At 39.4% G+C, this 16940-nt stretch overlaps 1 protein-coding gene across 2 annotated transcripts in view; it reads left to right on the top strand.

Moving 5' to 3' along the window:
* The window catches only part of NCAM2 (neural cell adhesion molecule 2), a 579053-nt gene that overhangs the window by 1316 nt on the left and 560797 nt on the right, over positions 1 to 16940 (top strand). The window lies entirely within an intron of this gene.

Here is a 16940-nt window from a genome sequence, read left to right as displayed (position 1 = left end):
AGCACACCTTGACATTTTGGACATGAAGCTTTCATTTCTTTATACAACAAGAGGCCAAATATTCAAGATCCTGGTGCACAACAAAATCCCAGTGGAGACCCCCCAATCTCCCAGACCCAGCGTATAATTGCTCACTGGTATCTATTTTGCCCATCTTGTATCTTGACTTCTCAGAATGGATGGGTTGTTTTATTATTATTTCTGTATTTGTAAATATATTTGTAAATAAAAACATAAATTGCTATTTAAATAAAAGAATACTAAGTGTAATCATGTCCAATAATACATTGAGCCCTAGCTAGTCTGCAGAGCTGACCTGTCACTGGCAGCCACTGAGAGAGGGGCTTAGAAACCAATTAGTGTTTGGAGGAAGCAGAACTTGCTGCCATAATGAGATGTTAGCGCCTGATCCATTAATATTTCAGCAGAATGTGATGCTGGAAACCAATGCGCTGGCCATTTACTGGTCAGTGTGCGAATCCTTGTGGTCCTATCTGCGCTCTTCAGAGATGCATGCCAGCTACAGGCGCCTCGTTATTAGCATAGTGGTGAATTCAGGCAGGATTTGGAACCATCTAATGCTTGTGTGTTTACTCAACCAGGTTTCTGCTCTATACTGTTCCTGCTCCATTAATATGACAGTAGGGAGTCACGAGAAGCTCATTTAAAATCATTGATTCTGCATTGGGCGTAAAAAAGATCAAGCCTTTAGTTTGGGCAAACACAGAGAGAAGTGAGATCACTAGTGGCAAACAACCAGGAGACTCAGTCAGCCATGGGCAGGGGGGGGGGGTTATGCTTAAATAATTGTTTACAAATAAAAAGTATCTATATTAAAAGATAAAAAAATACCATGAAAATGTATTAATTACACTGTTTTGACTTGAAGATTTTATTTTATTTATTAAATAATTAATGAATTGAACCTTATGTTTTCAAGTCATGGTCAACTTTTTATATACATACAGTATATTTGTTTTATATATGAAATATTTATTATTATTATTATTATTATTATTATTATTATTATTATTATTATTATTATTATTATTATTATTATTATTATTATTATTGTTAATAATAATAATAATAATAATAATAATAATAATAATAATAATAATAATAATAAGTTAAACTACCATGAGTATCACCATTCTGGTTACCATCTTCATCCATATCCCCTCATTAATGTGTAATAAAAAATAGTAATTTAATATTATTATGTTATAGTGTATTATTATTATTATATAATAATAATAATAATAATAATAATAATAATAATAATAATATGTTAAACTACCATGAGTATCACCATTCTGGTTACCATCTTCATCCATATCCCCTCATTAATATAATAAAAAATAGTAATTTAATATTATGTTATAGTGTATTATTATTATTATTATTATTATTATTATTATTATTATTATTATTATGTCAGTGTTTATATGACATGCAAACAAATGCATACTATCTATAATAGATAGATAGATAAGATAGATAGAGGGATCAATGGATGGATGGATGGATAGCAGAAAGCACTGCAGAAAAAAGTAAAAAAGTGGACTTTATTAGCCCATAAGGCCATGCCATATGAGCTAATAAAGTCCACTTTTTCTTAATTCTTCTGGAGTGCTGCCTGCTATTTTGTTATTTATATCTTTGCCTTTGGATATATGGTGTTTGGGGGCCTTGCACCAAGGTCTCATCTTTTTTAACTAGATAGAAGGATAGATAGATAATTAGGATAGATAGTTGCATGGATAAATAGATGTATGGATGGACTGATAGATAGATAGATGATGGATGGATAGATAGATAATGGATAGATAGATAGATAATCGATAGATGGATAGATAGATAGATAGATAGAGGGATAGATAGATGGATGGATGGATGGATAGATAGATAGATAGATAGATAGATAGATAGATAGATAGATAGATGGATGGATGGATGGGTGGATGGATGGATGGATAGATAGATAGATAGATAGATAGATAGATGGATGGATCGACAGAAGTGTTAATCCTTGGACTGTCCATAGATCCATATATTGCCATTTGCATCTAAGGGCAGCTCTACATCATCATTATCACTTGAAGATACATCACCAACACCATCATCCTCCTCTTTCTGGTCATCATCATCAACACTGTTATTTTTACTCATTTATTTATTTATTTACTTACCTGTTCATTGTTGTATCCATTCTACCACCCCTTTGGCTTTTGTTCCTTGTATCCCGGTTACTTCTTCCATTTTCCCCTCCTCCATCTCGCTGTAGGGCAGGACTTTACTGCGTTACTTTTCTGTGGAGCCAGCTTTTCCCAGAGCCTGTACTTTTATTGTTACTCCTTATTCCTATGGGAATTCTTAATTTTCAGAGCTCACTGGTGGCGCTTTCTTCGGAAGCTTTTACATTGGCTTTCTGTGGATTGACTTTCATTACATTGATCTTTTTGGAGTTTGAATGGAAATCAGGGAAATTCTTCCCCAAATATCTGCAGTGCATAATACCAGCAGTCATTGCCCCGGTTGGATTTGTACCCCAGACTCTAGTACTTTGGGGGCTCGAGACCCCACTTCACATGGCCATAGCAGGGAAGTTAATGGACATTTTCTCCTGTCTCCTCAGTATGATCCATCATGCAGGAATCTCACCTATGCCGGCTTTAGTATCGTATGTTCTTGATTACTATATTGTTATATGGAGACGCATACAAGTAGCTGGAGGATTGTAATTAACATTTTCCTGAAAACATGCATTATTTCTCTTCAGATGTGTGTTCAATCACTTATGCTTTTATTGCACATAGTCGTGGGTCTCATACAGGTGGATAGCGCTGAGCTCGATCAGTATGTGCAGGATGTATCCATTCTGGTTCATTGCTTCTTACATAAATTCTTCAATTCTGATGGGATTTTAGCAGCGTGCATAAATTAGAATGATTAAAATCTGTATTATTGTAGCTAGCATCACTAGGAAAAAATCTACCACATTCATATAATGGATTCTTATATCATTGGTGATGTGCCAACATGATGATATTAAACTATTTCTCTATTGAGCGCGAAAGAAGAAGGGGTCATCTGCTTTCGAATATTCCACTTTGTCACAATGGTCTACACCGATAGATCATCCAGAATCAGTGAAACCGTTTACCGACAGTGCCACCTCAGGGAAAATAAGGCACTACACAGTTGTACATTGAAATATATGGCCATTTGGGTAATGCAAGACTTTGAAGGGTCCTTTCGACAATAAATGATGTTCCCCACTATGGTTGATACAAGGAGGGTCGTGAATGGGACATTTAAGTATTAACTATGAATTATTTCATAAAGTATTTGAATATAGAGGTTTTCCAGACCAAACAACCCCCTTTAAAGGGAACCGGTCAGGTGCAATATGAACCCAGAACCACGAGCAGTTCTGGGTCCATATTGCTAATCCCTGCCTAACCACCCCTGTATCTAGTAGGATACATAGAGAGATCATTAGAAAAAGTATTTCTAAAGATCCTTTATCATATGCTAATGAGCGCAGGGACTAGTCACAACGGCATTATATCCCCTAACTAGTCCATCCTCTTAGCATGGTAGCATGCCCACAGGGGTGTACTAACATGCAATTTTTCACTGTACATCTCCTAGCGTCATCAGCGGTGACGTATGTACCTGTGTCCATTGTTACCACATCAGACACTGAGCAGTGTACATGATCAGAAGACCCGACACTTCCGGTCATGTGCACAAGACTTCTTTGAAGCTGGGACACGTACACCCGGCTTCATTAATGCACATTACCGGAAGTGCGTTGAATTCTGATCATGCGCACAGTCCGGCATCTGATGTGGTGACAATTGACACAGGAACGTGCATCACCATTGTTGACGGTAGGCAATGGGCACACAATAACATGTTAGCACACCCATGTGGGCATGTTAACTTGATAAGAGGGCAAACTAGTCAAGGGAAGTAATGCCCTTGCGACTAGTCCCTGTGCTCATTAGCATATCATAAAGGATCTTCAGAAATACTCATCTTTTCTAAAGATCTCTAGATATAGGGACAGTTAGGCAGGGATTAGCAATATGCTCCCAGAACTGCTCATGGTTCTAGGTGCATTTTGCACACCTTTCAGGTTCCCTTTGAGATCTTACTTCAAAGCCAGTGCTGGAAAAAGTGATAGAACAGTATATGTATATACTACACTATACTATACAATATATATATATTGCTCTTTCAGTAAAGCAGTTATAGAGTCAAAATAAAATGAATGTTCAAGGGGAAACGTTACTCATTGCCCTTCATTAGAATAAAGCCTTCGAGTGTCATTAACCGTTGTTTGCGGTTTGGCACGATGGCACAGTATGGAAAGAAGAATGAAACGCGCAGTAATGAATGTCTTAGACATCTTATTTGCTTGTAGACTGTTGAATGACTTAAGGGCATAACATCACGTTAGTACAAGCTGAAGTCATTTTCAGTGACCAGGACATCATCATTTACACCAAAAATGAATTATATCGGTACCAGAATGGGGAGCTTGAAGCAGCACTTTAAGTAAGAAGCTGGATGTTTTCACCCTACTAACGATTCAGCTAAAAGGTGATGCCGGTAAATAATAAACCTTTCTTTTAATCTGTAGTCAAGTGTAAGCTTCCATAGCAATTGGAACGTTTGGATCAAATTGAATTAGGTGAGATTATTTGGCACCATGACCATACATGACCATACAGTGCCGGTGCCGGTTCTGCTGACAACATTTATTGAACACAAACGCAAATATGTGGTTTTGGAAAAAAAGATATGTGAAAATACACTTCATCATGAATTATCATAGACTAAAGATTGTCACTGCCCAAAAAGGAATGAAAGCAAAAGTTCTCAAGTGTGGGTGGAGGAAGGAAAGTGACAACAACCTTGACATTATTTCTCTAACTTTTTAAGGGTCATTCTACCACTGATCTGACTGCAGGAATTAAATATGTTACATATCGGAAAGTTATATTGGTGGTGACAGTAATAGTAATAATACACTAAATAACTAACTACGTATTATAAGATGGGATTAAAAAACTTGGCAATTTTGAGCAGTTTTTTTTTTTAACTTGAGTTATTTGTTGTCTGGGATTTTAACATTGATGACTTTTCCTTAGGCGGGCTTTGCACACTACGATATCGCAGGTGCGATGTCGGTGGGGTCAAATTGAAAATGACGTACTTCCGGCATCGCATGCAACATCGTAGTGTGTAAAGGCTCGATGATACGATTAACGAGCACAAAAGCGTCGTAATCGTATCATCGGTGCAGCGTCGGCGTAATCCATGATTACGCTGATGAGACGGTCCGATGTTGTTCCTCGCTCCTGTGGCTGCACACATCGCTGTGTGTGAAGCTGCAGGAGCGAGGAACATCTCCTACCGGCGTCACTGTGGCTTCCGTAGGATATGCGGAAGGAAGGAGTGGGCGGGATGTTTACATCCCGCTCATCTCCGCCCCTCCGCTCCTATTGGCCGCCTGCCATGTGACGTTGCAGTGACGCCATACGACCCGCCCCCTTAATAAGGAGGCGGGTCGCCGGCCAGAGCGACGGTCGCAGGACAGGTGAGTCCATGTGAAGCTGCCGTAGCGATAATGTTCGCTACGGCAGCTATCACAAGGATATCGCAGTTGCAACGGGGGCGGGGACTATCGCGCTCGGCATCGCAGCATCGGCTTGCGATGTCGTAGTGTGCAAAGTGCCCCTTAGGATAGATCATCAATGTCTGATTGGTGAGAGCGTGACACCCGGCACCTCCGGTAATCAACTGTTCCTGGTGCTGCTGCCGGCCGGAACTGTGCAGTTGCCGAGCTGCACAGCATAGCTCCATCAACAAAATAATGGCTACAGCAAGGTATGGCATATCCGCTGCCCCCTATTGATCGGAATAAAGGGTGGATTTACAGTACCTGGCGGCGACCGCTATACAGAGCTATGCTGTACTGCTTTGGATCTGAGTAGTTTCAGCCAGAATCTGCACCAGCAACAGATGATCGATGGAAGTGCCTAGTGTCATGCTGCTACCAATCAGACATTGATGACTTTTCATTAGGATAGATCATTATGTCTGATTGGTAGGAGTCTGACACCCGACACCTCCGCTAATCATCTGTTCCTGGTATTATCCCTACCCGGACTACGCTGTTGCCGAGCTGCACAGCACAGCTTTGTCAACAGAATATTGACGAAAGCCAGGTACTGCATATCCGCTGCCCCCTATTGATCTGAATAGGGGGTGGAAGTACAGTACCTGGCCGCGGCCATTATACAGTTGACAGAGCTGTGCTGTGCAGCTGTGTAACTGAGTAGTTTCGGCCGGTATCTGCACCAGCAACAGATAATCGGTGGAGATGCCTAGTGTGACACCCCCATAAATCAGACATTGATGACTTTTCCTAATGTTAAAGTCCCGGATAACCCTTTTATCTTTTGACTTTGTTGTATTTACAAAGCTTTTGTCATTTTAGGCAGACCTTCTTTGTGTTCCATCTACTAGTACTTAGAGTAAGTGGTCCCTATACTTTTAGACAACTTGATCTCATGTAATAGACATCCACATTTCACTTTACTTTATTTTATAGTGTTTTACACCCATCCCTAAAAATCTTCAAATTGCACGCAAATATTGCACGTGGCTGTCCTCTATCTTCCTTCTTGATGTCTGCGGTCTGTCGTCAGGTTTAATCCATCTGTAGAGCCAAAAAAAGCTAAAATATTGAATTTAAGAAGTTGGGATGAGGCTTTTTCTTTTTACTTTTGCTCTTCTGTCTAACTGCATACAGGCATAAAAGTAAAAGATAAGTAATGTTTGGGCAACCTATTAGAATAATGTCCATGCATCTAAAGTGCTGGGTGGTGCTAATAAAGAAGATAAATCTCTCAAAGTACAGAAAGAGAACTAGGACACTTTTTTTGCATATACACCAAGAAAATCCAGCTTCACAAACTCAAACTTTTTTATTGAATAAAATCATAATGTACAGCATTTCCAGGACCTCAAGGGGTCAACCTTCAATGCATTTTGGATGTTGCAGCATCCTTAGTCATAACTAGAGATGAGCGGTTCCGTAGAGGTTCGGTTTGCCGGCAGCAAACAAAGCTGAGCCTCCACAGGCTCAATCTGGACTCGAACCCTGGAGCAAGTAACTGATTGGCAGTTTGAGTCTCCGCCCACAAACAGCCAGCCATAAGCAGATCACTTCTGGGGGAGAGTGAGCGGGCTTTTTCAAGTGAGTTTCACAGTACATGTAATCATGCTGTTGTTACCCCCAGTGTGAGGGGGTTAAAACACTGCAAGTGGCTCACACAGGGCTGAACACCGAGCGTACCTGAGCACAGCGAAGCTCGGTGAGTAAAGTTCGCATGTAAAGCATCCGAACCTCGAACCTGAACCTTGATGTTTTTTAAAGGGAACCGGTCACCAGATTCGGGGCCTATAAGCTGCGGCCACCACCATTGGTCTCTTATATACAGCATTCTAACATGGCTATAGTATTCTCTGCACATTTGTCCTGAGGAAGAGGACGGATATGTCCTTGAAACACGTAGACCTGTGAAAATAAAGAAAAGAGTTTTACTATCTTCACCTGGACTCTTGTGGTTTGGCGCGGTATTCTAAACCTGCTTTTCTCCTGCTGATTGAAACAACATGCTGTATATAAGAGCCCAAGTTGCTGTGTAGAGCGTAAAAATGAGTTTATAATACTTACCTAAATGGTCGGTACGATGCAGATGGGTCAGATGGGTGGCTCCATTCTCTGGGCACGGCGCCTCCTCTTTTGGCCATCTTTGTCCTCCTTCTTCTGAAGCCGGGGTGCATGACGTGCCCTACACCATGCACATGCGCCGGCATTGAAGTCCTGTGCAGGCGATCTACAATACTTTGATCTGCCCTGTTCAGGGCAGATCAAAGTGCGCCTGTGCAGGACCTCAATGTCGGCGCATGTGCATGATGTAGCACGTGTCATGCACCCTGGCTTCAGAAGAAGCAGGACAAAGATGGCCTTAAGAGGAGGCACCATGCCCAGAGAACAGAACCACCCATCTGACCTGTCTGCACCGTGCCGACCATTTAGGTGAGTATTATAAAGTGTTTTTTACGTTCTACACAGCGGCCTGGGCTCTTATACTGTATACAGCATGTTAGAATTCTGTATATAAGAGCCCACTGGTGGTGGCTGCAGCTTATAGTCGCCAAATCTGCTGACAGGTTCCCTTTAAGTTTGTGTTCAGTTTAAAAATTGAACCTCAGGTTTGCTCATCTTTAGTCGTGACATCCAAAATACATAGAAGGTTGACCACTTGAGGTCCTGGCAATGCTATACTCTATGAATTTTATTTAATAGAGATGGTCGAGTTTGTGAAGTTGAATCTTGGTATATTGCTACACCAACAGCTTGACATAAACGGATCTATGCTCCAAACTACAATCCAGAGGAAGGATTACCGTTAGCTGGGCTTTTTCTATTACTTGACTTTCTATGCATATTTAATAGGGATGATCGAATACCTCAAATATTTGGCAACGCCCATATTCGCCGAATAGGTCGCCGCTATTTGACTATTTGCGAATATTCAATGCGCAATGTAAGTCTATGGGAAACCCGAATAGTTGCCGAATAGCAACTATTCGGGCTTCCCATAGACTTCCATTGCGCATTGAATATTCGCATAGTAGGACCTATTCGTCAGATATTCGCGACGCCGAATATTACCGAATATTTGTGATATTCGATCATCCCTAATATTTAACTAATATTTGCACCAAAAGCTGTTTTATGTTGCTGTAGGGAATGAGGGAAGGAAGACAGTGCATTGCTTTAGGTTTTTTTGTTTCAGATGATATGAAAAAAAAGTAGATCTTGAAACATCCATGAATATGTAAAGAACCTTAAAATAACGTGTGTGTAGTTGGCTTATCTTTCGTACTTTATCATTGGGCAGTCCCTATAGCAAACTTTCCCTTAGCCATATGTATCGTAATGCTGCAAAAGCCTTCTTAACCAATGCAAATGTTAACAGATTAAAGGAAAATATGAGTCTAAATTAAAACTTGGCCAACTCGTAATGTTTGTGTGCGTTGTCTAATTATGTTCTTTATAGTCATTTTCACAGTATGGCTTCTACATAGAAGTGATTGGAAGTGGCGGCTGTTTCTCTGTGACTCACGATACATTACATTTCCCACACAGCATATGTGTCATCTATGTGTAAATTATCGGAGCTTCCATACGAAACAGTTGGCAAAAATGCAGTCATGTGATGAATATTCTCCTCCCAGATAAGTGAAGATTGAGAAAATGCAAATGGGAAATATTCAGTTTGGTAAAATGAGATTAAAACTGGAAAGTGATACATTTCATCTCTACAATTTGGAAGCCAATTTTATTTTTTTTATTGTTCATGGATCTTGTAAATACAAGAGAAGATCTATCTTACTGTGTGTTGGATGTAGTCATCTATGTTGCTGCGTAAGAAGGATCCTTATTAGGGATGATCGAATACTTCGATTATTCGACTTCGCGAATATTTTCCGAATACCTCGCCAGTATTCGACTATTCGCGAATATCCGATGCTCAATGTTAAGTCTATGGGAAACCCGAATAACAACTATTCGGTACTATTCGGGCTTCCCATAGAGTTACATTGCGCATCAAATAATCGAATAGCGGCGAGGTATTCGAAAATTACTCGCGAAGCCGAATATTTGAGGTATTCGATCATCCCTAATCCTTATATGTTATGAAGCATCAGGAAGAGATGGAGTCTACAAAAAGCACCCATAGAGATATACCCTGTCAACTTTCTCTTCATTTTGAATGATATGGACGATATGTAAGTATATCACAAAAGTGAGTACACTCTACATAAATAGTATATTATAACTTTTCATGGAACAACACTCAAAATATGATACTTTGATACAATGTCAGTGTGCAGCTTGTATAACAGTGTAAAGTTGGTGGCCTCTAAATAAGTCAACACACAACCATTAATGTCAAAACCACTGGAAACAAAAGTGAGTACAATCCTGTGAAAATGGACAAATTGTGCCCAATTAGCCATTTTCCCTCCCCAGTGCCATGTAACTCATTGGTGTTACAAAGTCTCAGGTGTGAATGGGGAGGAGGAGTGTTAAATTTGGTGTTATCTCTCACACACTCTCTCATACTGATCACTGGAAGTTCAACATGGCTCCTCATGGCAAAGAATTATCTGGAGATTTGAAAAAAAAGAATTGTTGCTCTATATAAAGTTGGCCGAGGCTATTAGAAGACTGTCAGCACCTTGACACTGATCTGCAGCATGGTGGCCAAGTCCATACAGCAGTTTAACTAGATAGAACAGGCCTCACCATAGTGGACCATGGAAGTTGAGTTCACATGCTCTGCGTCATATTCAGAGGTCGTCTTTTGAAATGACACATATGAGTTCTGCCAGCATTGCTGCAGAGGTTACAGGGATGGGGGTCCGCCTGTCAGTGCTCAGACCATATGCCGCACACTGCATCAAATTGGTTTGCTTGCCTGTCATCCCAGAAGGAAGCCTCTTCTAAAGATCATGCACAAGAAAGACCGTAAATTGTTTGCTGAAGACGAGCAGACAAAGGACATTATTTTCTCGAACCATGTCCTGTGGTCTGTCGAGACCAAGATACACTTATTTGGTTCAGAAGGTGTCAAGAGTGGGTGGTGGGAACTAGTGAGGAGTACAAAGACAAGTGTGTCCTGCTCACAGCCAAGCATGGTGGTGCAAGTGTCATGGTTTGGGGCTTCATGAGTGTAAAGAGCTGCAGTTCATTGAGGGAACCATGAATGCCAACATGTTCTGTGACATACTGTACAGAGCATGATCCCCTCCTTTCAAATTCCAAGGTGATAATGACCACACACATCCAAGATAACCATTGCCTTCCTAAATAAATGGATGATAAAGGTACTGGACTGGCCATGCATGTCTCCAGACCTATTGAGCATCTGTGGGGCATCCTCAAACAGAATGTGGAGGAGCACAAGGTTGATAACATCCATCAGCTCCGTGATATCATCATGGAGGATGGAAGAGGATCCAGTGTCTCTTGTGAAGCTCTAGTGAACTCTATGCCCAAGAGAGTTAAGGCGGTGCTTGAAAATAATGGTGTCCACACAAAATATTGAAACTTTGATCACTATTTGTCCATTTTCACTTAGTGGTGTACTCACTTTTGCTGCCAGTGGTTTTGACATTAATGGCTATTTGTTGAGTATATTGTGTCAAAGTGTCATATCTTCAGTGTTGTCCCATTAAAAGTATTGTGATATACTGTATATAGTGTGATACTCAGATTAACTCTTCACAAGCAGCTGTGTCCACCCTAGTAGATTACACATTAGCACATAAAGCAATTATTTCCTCCTCTTGTACAGTAACCCTTTAGAAGTTGCTTTGTCCTCCTTTAGTAGATATTGTTTATAAGCAGATAATATCTCCTTTTGCAGATTTAGAATTCCGTATTTTTGTATTAGTGTTATTATGACAAATCCCGGCGTAGAACTTACACAGAAAAACTATAATTGAAAGATTTCTACCCATTCCATGTTTCGGAGACACTCTTTGTTTTGGCATACAAATACTCATGAAATTCTAACCAAAAATACTGATGTGTGAATGAGGCCTAAACATGTAAAACAGTTACTTTATTTTTCAGATTATAGGATGCACTTTTTTCCCAAATTTGTTTGTGGAGGAAAATGGGTGTGCGTCTTATCAGTTCAATGCAGCTTACTAGGGGGGTGCAAGGCTGTGGAGCGAGGTTAGTGGGAGTCGGCGGTGGCATGAGTGGGGCAATGCTGTGGGCCCTGGACTGGGAGAGGTATTGTCAAAGCAACATGACGCAGGTACCATTGATCTCCCAACAATGGACATGGTGGAGTTCAGGAAAATGGGGCATTTGGCTCCATTTTCCTGAAGTCCATCACATTTGTCTCTTGGAGATCAATGGCACCTGTCTTATACCATCAGTACGTCCCCTCCTCTTAACATCACCCTACTCATTCCGCCATCATTTTTCTAAGACCTGGCGCCCTCCTCTCCGCCGGGAAGATACATTTGGCCTATAAGTCTGACCATAAGACTTGAAGATGGACCCTCATTTAAACATTCTAATTTTGTTGCCTATTTTCTCCTCTAAATTTGGGGTGTGTCTTATAGTCTGTTCCGAAAAATACGGTATGTCCTTTTTCTTTAGTTTGCAGGCATAATACACAAGTCAATCCTGTATAAACATTTGACTGGTTCCAGTATGCCCATGCCACCAGAAGTCCCCTATAAAATCTGACATAACTGAACACAAAGCTCTTTGTATCATTCATGCACGTTCTAGAATAAATTCCCCTTCACTGTTTGTTCCTCTGAAAAAAAGAGAATCCCAAGATTTTGCACTTAGTTTGGTAAAATAAATGTAAAAACTGAATCCCCCGAGTACCTGGGGAAATCATCTGATTTACTAATCATATGTATATCAGACAAATCTCATATTTTCATCTTCCTAAGCTTTTTTTCTGTCTTTCTCAGGAGTGAGAAAGGTCGTCTCTAATTTCTGTATAGTCGCGAAGCTTATTTCCAATTAATTTCATGGAACTGAGCTGCCGTCCCACAACCCATGGTCAGCTGAGGTCCTGATCGTGAAAGAAACCAGCCATGTTTCTCTAAGGCCTGCGCCACACATCCGTGCCTCCGGTACGTTTTTGGCATTTTTTGCACGTACCGGAGACACGTGCTGATGTTGACATACTATTTTTAATCTAAAAAGCCTCACGTCAGTGTTTGCGCACGGAGCGTGTGTCCGTTCCGTGCGTACGTTTGTGCGTGTCGAAAAAGCGCTGACATGTCCGTTTTCCACCGGCATCACGTCCTCACGGATCCATTAAATCCTATGGGTCCGTGTTTACACGTACGTGATACGGATGGCCTCCGTATGCTATCCGTGTGGTCCGTGTCCGTGTTTTAATTAGAAAGTTTGTTACACTCTGAAATACTTTCAGGTGGCGTTGCTAACATATTTTCTTGCACAAAACTAACTGTGCATTTGCAGAAGGAGTGAGCAAGCAAGAAGTAGGAGTTCTGTGTATTGCAAGATCTATTTTGAGCAAACTTTCGTCTTCGAAATATAATAATGGCACCACGGGTGGACACGGAGAAACTTATAACAGCTGTCGAGACTCACCCACCATTATGGGATACACGTGTAGATGGTTACCATGACCGACTGACAGTTGATCGCCATTGGAATCAAGTAGCTGAGGAAGTGTACCCCAATAATGCATGGTCTAGATGTTCTCCTGCAAAGCGTGCTAAATATGGTAAGTTGTTGTATTTTTTTATATTTTTTTATTTAATATCTATATTTGGATTTATTCATACTTTCAAACTGTGATTGTTTTGGCATAGTTATGTTGTCTTTTAGTGTAAAATCCTATGAGAAGATTTGGTGTATGTACTACTCAATATATTGAGTTCCTGTACACTTTTTTCATAGTATCACCAAACTTTCATCAGTGTAAAAAATCGAAGTATACTTAAATTTGTAATCTGACTTGGAATTCCTCATGAATTAACTTAATTAACTGATTAAACTGTCATGTGTTTTTAAATTCCCTGTTGGATTAGTCAAAATTTAGTATCACACTTGAAAATTTTTTTTTTTTTTTTTTTTTTAAAAAAAAAAAATGATTAAAATGACATGTCAATATCATTACCTACATGTAGCAAATAATATTTCGAGTAATTTTTAGCCAAATGTCATTGCAAAAACACCGAATTATAATTTAAATATAGATGACAATGACTTAAAATATAATTATTCAGAAATATTATTTGTTTTTGTGTGAATGTCTAAACATGTTTTTGAATGAAGAATATCTAAATAAATTATATTTCATCCTAAGTATTTGACCAACATAATTGTGTTAAATTGTATATTACATTTCACAAACATTATTTAAATTAATGTGTGCAGATTTATTGTGAATGTTGCAAGTGACATATTTGTTAATTGTCCCCAGTTGACTTGGTAAAAAGGCGTTGGCGTTCAGCCCGTGATCAGTACCGAAGGGAGTACAACCCTATGCCATCCTCATCCAGCCAAGGGCGCAAACGCAGATATGTCTACTATGAACAAATAAGCTTCCTAGCACCCATCTTAGAAGTTACACAGTAAGTTTTTTTTTTTTTTAAAAAAAAAAAAAAAAAAAAAACCCCTGAAGCAAATTGGACAAACATAAATGTTACGATTGTAATATGTTTTTACATTTCTTATAGAACGGAGGATAATCTGGACGAATCTGATGATGAACCAACAGCAGGTCCCTCTGCTACAGCCACCTCAGCATCAGAACAAGAACCTGCCAGAGAAGACATTGAAATTCCTGAGACTCAACAAGATGCAGCAACTGAATCACATGAGGGTGGGACAGAGAGTGCACAAACCAACACCCAAGGCTCATCAACCCAACAAACAACCACACCAGCTACACAAGCAACACAAACAAATGTACTTCCACGTTTTGCACCACAACCTCTACGTGCAAGAAGAATCCGCAGACCTGAGGAAATGAGATCCTTACCGGAAATAATTGACACACGCATTATTCACATAATGAACACTTTAATTCCCGAAACAGATGCCGAGCGTTTTTGTCGCTCTTTATCAACTAGCTTAACCAAAATTCCTTCAGATAGACAGGAACGTGTAAGAGCTGCTATGCTGACCCTACTGTCAGCTAGTCAGGCAGAACAGGAACCAGTGAGAGTGTATGAGGCCATAGAAAATTGGCGTACCATTATGCAACAACATACAGTCCCAAACACAACAGACAATCAAAACACAATTTCAACACAAACAACAATGGCAACTGTAATAGTCAATAATCCACTATTACAACAATCTGCTCAACCTTCAATGGCTTCAAGTACGTTATTCCCAACACCAATTAGACAAGGGTATGTTGCAACCAATACTGGTGCCTTAAGCACAGTACAAAGTGCTACCTCTCAGCAACCCTTGAACTATATGAATTTACAACCAACTCAAACTACTAGTTACTTTACTCAACCCACAAATATTGGTGGTTTACCTAATTTGTTTCCAGGTTCAACATACCCACAATCATTCATGATGCCTCATTATCCAATCTCAACTATGTTACCTACACCACACTTACAAACATCAGTCAACTATCCTCAAGGTCAACAACATACACACACACAATACCCAATTACCCATGTAGATCCACAGGTGTACTCAACCACAGGCAATGTGTTGGGACAAACCAGCATGCAACAGACTGTTCCACACACTACTGTAGCTAGTAATAGGAATGTTGTTCAGCAAACAACTGCTTCCATTCCTGAAAATACCATTTCTGAGGCCACACAAAACAACATACTCAGCAACACTCAGGTTACTTCACTAGAAGATCTTGTTGACTTGTGATGCACATTTTTGCGAATCTTAAAAAACAAACAACAAATCTGATGAATGTGTCAAAATGTTAAAAAAGAGGGATTTCCAAAAATGTGCAAACTCAGAGTTGAAAAGATTTCAAAAAAATGTGTGATTATACTTAGTGACGGATCACATATATGTTTTATGGCCTTTATGTTTGGAAATGTATTAACACAGTTTTACCCAACCAATTTGATGGTTAGATTAGTTCTAATATTCTGAAAACACAGCTTACAATTTTTTGGTCTATGTCAATGTCCAACATGATAGCAACTTAATTGGCCGACATTTTTCAACATTGTAAGCAATGCACACATTTTCTTTACAATGACTCTTGTATGTAAAGTATATTTTGTATGTTATGAAGATTAGCATTAAAATTTTTGTTTTGAAAAATTTAACACAAAATGAACAATATGTACATTTTTAATGTGGATGTGAAAAAATAACATCCTTAATTTATGGATTAATATGCTTATTCGTAATAAAAAATTATGTTTTTGAAGAAAAAACACATGTTTATTTTGGATATTTAATAATAATATAGCATTTTTTCAATAGACGATTAACATTATTAATGTTGTAAGTTACAAATATGTTTCCTAAAACATGATATTAACACAGAAATGTACATACACATACATACAACATTCAGAAAACCATGTTGCTAACAGAAATGACAGTTTATGAATAACGCATTTCCCCTTTAATACTTGTTTGATTTAAGCTCAGAGATGTTGAGAAAAATTAACCAAGTTCCTATAATAAAATAATTTGATATTGTTATCAACCAAAAACCATCACAATCTTAACAATCATCACTATTATTATTATCATCAAAACAATTAAAGTAATCAGTAAATAAATTTCTAATTTGTAAACCAGATGTCACGGAATTATGAGACATAGGTTCACCTGTGGGATTAACAACATGGTTTATCTGAAATTCATCATCCACATAAGTTCCTCCTTCATGTATCCGACAGTAATTGTGAAGCACTATGGTAGCCTTGAGTACAGATGTGACAAAGGTTGGCTGCAACTGAATCGTTGTCTGATAAATGCGCCATTTGTTAGCTAAAATACCAAATGCACACTCCACATAACGTCTTGCTTTAGTTAGCCGATTATTAAAGTACTGTTTCCTGTCATCAATGGATCTCCTTGGATATGGTCGCATAACATGTTTGGATAATGCAAATCCTGCATCTGCTACCATCACATATGGTGCCAACGGTCCAGATGTACCAGGTAGGGCAACTGGAGGGGGGATCAATAATGAATTTTCTTGCAGGCGTTGGGCTAATCTGGATGAACGGAAAATACGGGCATCTGAGGCACTACCATAGGCCCCAATGTCTGCATAAATAAATCGGTATTCTGTGTCAACCAATGCCAAAATAAC

Source organism: Anomaloglossus baeobatrachus, chromosome 2 (assembly GCF_048569485.1).
Source record: "Anomaloglossus baeobatrachus isolate aAnoBae1 chromosome 2, aAnoBae1.hap1, whole genome shotgun sequence".
Classification (NCBI taxonomy): domain Eukaryota; kingdom Metazoa; phylum Chordata; class Amphibia; order Anura; family Aromobatidae; genus Anomaloglossus; species Anomaloglossus baeobatrachus.
This window is presented reverse-complemented; position numbering and strand designations above follow the sequence as displayed.